The sequence below is a fragment of the Ictidomys tridecemlineatus genome, unplaced genomic scaffold (genome assembly GCF_052094955.1).
Source record: "Ictidomys tridecemlineatus isolate mIctTri1 unplaced genomic scaffold, mIctTri1.hap1 Scaffold_89, whole genome shotgun sequence".
Taxonomy (NCBI): domain Eukaryota; kingdom Metazoa; phylum Chordata; class Mammalia; order Rodentia; family Sciuridae; genus Ictidomys; species Ictidomys tridecemlineatus.
In genome coordinates, this window is record NW_027526129.1 from 1120446 (window position 1) to 1126445 (window position 6000).

Consider the following 6000-nt stretch of genomic DNA (forward strand, 5'->3'; position numbering starts at 1 on the left):
TGGGCAACCCATTTAAAAAATATTTTTAATTGTAGATGGACATATCTTTATTTATTTTTTAAATGTGTGCTGAGAATCAAACCCAGTGCCTCACACATGCTAGGCAAACACTCTACAACTGAGCTATGACACCAACCCCTGGGCAACCCATTTTTCATGTTGCTTTCTAGTTATTGTTGAACCCTGACCTGTCCACCAGTGGTTTATTTCTTCTGAAAAATACATACAAGGGCTCTGATCTTTCTTTCCCAAGGTCAATGGATGGACCTTTACCTCGTACTGGTCTTCTGAGGCATCTGGGAAACCCGTTGTCTCTGGTAAAGGGACCAAGTAATTTCAAAGAATCTGTAATTGTGGATGGAGGATTTTTATTCTTTTCATGTTAGAATAGTCTGAATCCATTCTTTGATCTCTAACAGACTCAGGATGTGGTCCAGCTCACATGAACAGCAGCTCCAGAAGTTCTTTTCCAGCTGAGGTGACGAATGAGGGCAAGGTAAGTTCTGTAGTTACTGTGAATCATGTGGTCATGCAGGAACATGTAGCTTTCCTACAGTACTTGCTCTTTGCTTTATCCTTCTTTGTGTTCTATTTGTACTATCCCATTTGTTTTTTAAAAAGCAAACTGTTCCCCAAGAACCTGAGACCCCCTCAGTCTCCACCCTTACTTCTTTGACTGAGCATCCAGTTGGAGTAAGTACTTAGAGGTTGAGAACTGAATTGGGTTTTATTCTGTGCATTTCTGGGAAGGATATTCAGAGCATGACACTGATCTTGTTTGCTTTAAACTGCATGCAATATTGAGCTTACTTTTCTCTTTAACTTGGGAATGTTGCTTAAGTGTGTACAACTATAATGAACTACAGAATGTGAAAAGTTATCACTCTAACTTTATATGGTGTTTTGTGTTGAATGTTCTAAGGCAAAGTAAATTCATTATAAATTATATAATTCATCATTTTTATTTTTGTTTGGAAGAATGTTATTTAAGAATTCCTCCATTTGTGCAAACCCTATTTTGAGTGATTTGAATTAGATTGGTATCAGATTTTCTGTGAAACAATGATCATCTGAAATGACCTCTTGAGCCACTCCCAAGAAATGGTCTCATTTGTTCACATAAGTGTATTCTCTTGTAACTGTGTTGCTATTATATCTAGTAGGTCTTCTGCAGCTCTATAATAAAATAAATTTTTAATTGTTTAGTTTCAAACCCACTACTCATAGGAAATGATAAATCAATATCTCAAATGGTGTACAGTAAATGAAAGTAAATATTAAAGGCTTGTCTTCCTAATTTGTGTATATAGCACTGTGATGGAAAATACTTCTCAAGTTCCAGTGTATATATATTCCAGGAATATACATCTCTGGAGAAATCTAAGGGCAGCTTAGATAAGACCCCAAACCCCTTTGTAGTAGAAGATTTAAAAGAGAGCAAAGACCCATTGTTAGAGAGAAATAGAGGTGGGAAAAGCATGGCTTGGAGGCAAACCTGGGATTGAGTTCTTTAATATGCAGTGTGGCCTTCAACAAATTATGATATCCCATTTGCTTTTGTTCCCTCTTATTTAAAACAAGACAGTCTACTTAAAGATCTCAGAGGTTGAATAATATATGAAAGACTTACTGAAGATATAGTAGAATAGTAGCTATTATTACATGAGTAGAGAATGGATTTTTCATTTTATTCTGTTCATTCTTAATATGGAAGTAATGAGCTATTGTGATGAAAGGGAAGTGATGGGGATGGGGGGACTCCCTTTGAAATAGATTGTAGTGAATACAGCATGACATACTGGTCAGAAATCACCTCTGTTAATAACCCCTGCCAGTCCTCTTGCCTTTCCCTTTCCTGTGCAGATATAATCAGTAACAAACTGGTCCCTCTTGTGGCATCCTTCCAACTTCTGTAAGCTGTCAGTGGGAATACACAGGAGGGGTGGGTAGAGTTTTGTTGCACTGATGGTGTTCTCTGGACAGGTTTTGGGTTTTAGCTTTTATAGGTATTGGTACTTTGTCTTAATACATAGGAATTTTAAAACTTTTAACTGCTTTCAAATCTTAAATTGCAGGTTCATATGGCTATGAAAGGGCCCCCTCCTTTCTCAGGGGTACCCTTCATGGGACCCCCGATGGGACGGCCTCCACCACCTCCCATTTGGTATGGACCGCCACTTCAGCTCGGTGGGCCTTTTGGGCCTCGGCCAATTCCTCCACCATTTGGTATGATGATCTGAACAGTAGTGATTGACTTATAAATCACATTCATCTTCCACTTCTATTGCTTGCTAAAACAGTTGGTTGCTATCTCAGGTCTTAACAATGAAAGGATAAAGCTGAGTACATTTTAACTTTTCCTCCAGTTTTCTGGGACATATGGGACACTACATAATCTTATACTGAGATAGGCAATAGCTATCTCTCATAGACAAGGATAAGGGGCTATATACAGAAAAGCCAGAAATATTACTTCTGCAGATGTTTGTTGAAAATCTGTTGATATGCACTGCAATAGATGGAAAGGTGGATGAGATGCATGCCATAACTTAAAATTTTGTCACAGATATGAAAATCCTATAACATAAAGTTTGTAATCACCCATAATGGAAGCATAAGCAGTAGGTTATAGAATATAGAAAAGGAAAAGTCAAACCCTCCTTACCTTGAAAAAAGTCAGAGGGAAGTGTTAAAGAGGATTTAACAGTTACCTAATAAATGTTCCTGGTTTAATTAGGTGGCTGTGGAAGGCCTTTTCCAGGAGGGCATGCGTGCACCTTGATTCTGATGGCATGTGTAAAGTCCATGCTGAAATACTTCATGAATTTTTAATGGATACAGTAATAGATAGTGAGATTTCCTTTTATCAAAATTTCTTTGATGTAGTAAAGTTCTTATTTCATAATCTATCATCTTGTCATGGTAATACTTCCAAATATAAATGGAGCTCTTGTGAGATAGAAATAATTCTGCAATTATATAGTAGGGAAAGAAAAAAGACAAGCCTGGAGCTAGGTAGAGCCATGTTAAATCCTTAATATGTTGCTTCATGGCTGGTTGGTCAAAGGCTATAACCTAAACTTGTTCCATCTCAGTTTGCCTCATCTGGCAAGTCAGGATGTTCACCAGCTGATGTTCTAGGCTTGGGAGAAATTAAAGACTATATTAACATACTTGAAATCACCCTAGTTCAGAAATTTCTGGTATTTACATAACTTCCTTTTTATTTTCCAGGTCCTGGTATGCGTCCACCAATAGGCTTCAGAGAATATGCACCAGGTGTTACACCTGGAAAATGGGATTTGCCTTTTGACCCTCGTGATTTTTTTCCAGGACCTGCACCAGCACCATTTAGACCTTTAGGCTCATTTGGCCCAAGAGAGTACTTCATTCCTGGTGCCCCATTACCACCTCCAACTCATGGTCCCCAAGACTATGGGCCACCACCTGCTGCAAAAGACTTAATGCCTTCAGGCTTTAAAGTTGAAACTCCACCTAATTCTCAAGAGTAGTGAGGGCTGTTCACAGGCCTTAAAAACAGGGCCCATAAAATTAACCTCTGACACTTAGTCAGAGTTAAAGGATTATTGGCTTCAAAATATAAAAGTTTATTTTAAATGGTTTATGTTTTCAGAATGAAGCTGCCTTGGTGCAATATACATTTTGAGCCAAAATATTTTCCCCCTAAATATCCCCCACTTAAGCTAGAGTATCCTTCCAATTTAAAAATGTGCAATAAGGAATACCTTTGTTTTAGTTAATGTAGCATATACAATTGCTAAATGATTTAGAATGTCATAATTATGGACATTTCCTGTGGAAATGCTTTAAGAACATGTATTTCCATTATCCTATTATTAGTGTATTCCAGTTGATAACAGAGAAATGGTGTTTTATAAGCTTGATTTTTTTTCTCTTTCAATATCTGGTCGCAGAGACTGTTGGGCTAAAAATGTTTACTCAAAGATCATAAACATCATTTTCCTTCTTGCTGAAGTTCTTTGTTGTAATAGTTCATAAAAATTGTTTATTAATATTTCCCAAGTGTCTGTTGATTCATTGGATCGTCATGAGATTTTGTGCCATTGGGGAAGCATGTAAACGCACTCTCAGAACTGAAGATAGTGACTTGGCAGCATATTCCCTGTTGCTCACTGTTAAGGAGGCTGGACCTTGGTCAACTGTGGACTTCTACAGAGGATTTCTTTTACTTGTGAGAAGTCTTGTGGCTCTATTTTTGTAGCACATTCATGTACTTTTTTCTAACTACTGTCCATGTGAGAATGCTTTTCTGAGAATGAGTTTACATTAGTAGCAAGAGCTACTGCTTTTGCCATTATTGCATTGTAACAGTAAAATATAAGGTGGTATGTTGTATCTATAAAAAATAAGGAAATTTCTTTTTAAAAATGTACACAACACACTCTTCTCTTTCCCATACCTTCCCACTGATTTTCAAGGAATATGATAAAAAAAATTAGAAAAGTATAATCCTCTAAGAATGAATGAAACTCTAAGGCTTATAATGTCTTTACTCAGCAACTACGGGCTTAATTAAATTCTTTTTTTTTGATAGATACTCAAACATATTTTATTTAAAAAACAATTAAAGCAAGTCCTGGATCTGTAACTACTGTCTTTAAAACAATGTTTCTAAGAACTAGCTCTCCAGAACTGTAATTTTAATTACGGCAATTTTAACAGTACATTTTAAGAGGTTTAAGATTTAAATAAAATTATAAAAGCCTGATACTTTTGTTTACTGCTAGACCATATTCTTCCATTCTTTTAAATTCTAGAAAGTAATAGGATTGTTAAAACCTAGAACATAACATATCATTGTTTTTTTATGTCCCCTGAGTATTCTCAAAATAGGGGCAAAAGCTTCAGTGTGAAACAAAATATCTGTGAAACAAAATCTCTAAACTACTGAAGATAACTCAGAATAAAAATGAATTCTTCCTAAAGGACTCAAATTCTATCTACATAACCTCCATTTAATATTAGAAGCAGCAGCTGTGTGTAAGAGGAAAACCATATAATAGCTTATGCCATTTTTAACCATGTAAAATAAAATTTAAGTCACAAACATATTTTGAATGTATCTTTCAACCTCTACAGGACACAAGGCAATGCTGAAGTTACTTAACTTCTAATTTTAAAATAGCATTTAAATAAAGGTGATGTCAGCTAGGAAGATAGATTTTCAAGAAAAGGCAGATTTATTATTTTATTCAAAGCAACAGTAGTTTTTCCTCTAAAGCCTTTTTTGTATTTATTCTATTAGTAAGTTATAATGTGTTCTACGTAGTTTATCTGAGCAGTTCTGAACCCACCCATAGTTGCCTCTCCTTACATCCATCTGATTGATTGTACCACTTCTGTAGCAAAGCCCAAGGTAGCTGCCCATATACAGGTTGTGTAGAGAATACTGTCCCTTGATTCAAATATACTTTTGTATCTCAAAAGTTTTAGAAGTCCTCTCCAGCAAGTTGTGTTTGAATTTAGTTACTAAAATCATTTCATTTGTGAAGCAGTAGTGTTTCAACCTGAAAGTATTATTGCTATAGTTGTAATTATTGTCCAGTAACTCATCTCCTCCCACACTAGAAAGTAAATTTAAACAACTAATTTGTGAGATACAGATTGCTTTGTGTTAACTGCTTCAAGATAAAATCACCTTTTTTTTGGGGGGGGGAGGTTTGGTCATTCAGGTCTGAATTAAAGCTAAGCTGATGACAATGTTCAATTTAAATTTGTTTAATGCTGATGAAAGACATTCATACAAAGCATCCTCTTTTTTTTTTTTCATATAACCCCATTCTTTGGTGGAAGCTGGGGTTGTGGCTCAGTGGTAGAGTACTTGCCTAGCACAGGCAAGGCCCTGGGTTTAATCCTCAGCACCACATAAATAAATAGAGGTTAAAAAAAGCATTTTTATGTGAAGGATGCTAAATGTTTCTTCATATAAATTATCACTTTGAGGGGCTGGGGTTGCAT

General features: G+C 36.0%; 1 pseudogene across 1 annotated transcript in view; it reads left to right on the forward strand.

Moving 5' to 3' along the window:
- LOC144374801 (transport and Golgi organization protein 1 homolog) overlaps positions 1–4039 on the forward strand; it is a 77292-nt pseudogene extending 73253 nt beyond the window's left edge. Inside the window, exons 24-26 of the transcript XR_013434089.1 lie at positions 420–496; positions 2076–2226; positions 3235–4039. The product of XR_013434089.1 is annotated as a transport and Golgi organization protein 1 homolog (transcript). The remainder of the gene's footprint in view (positions 1–419; positions 497–2075; positions 2227–3234) is intronic.
- Positions 4040–6000: the final 1961 nt, after the last annotated feature.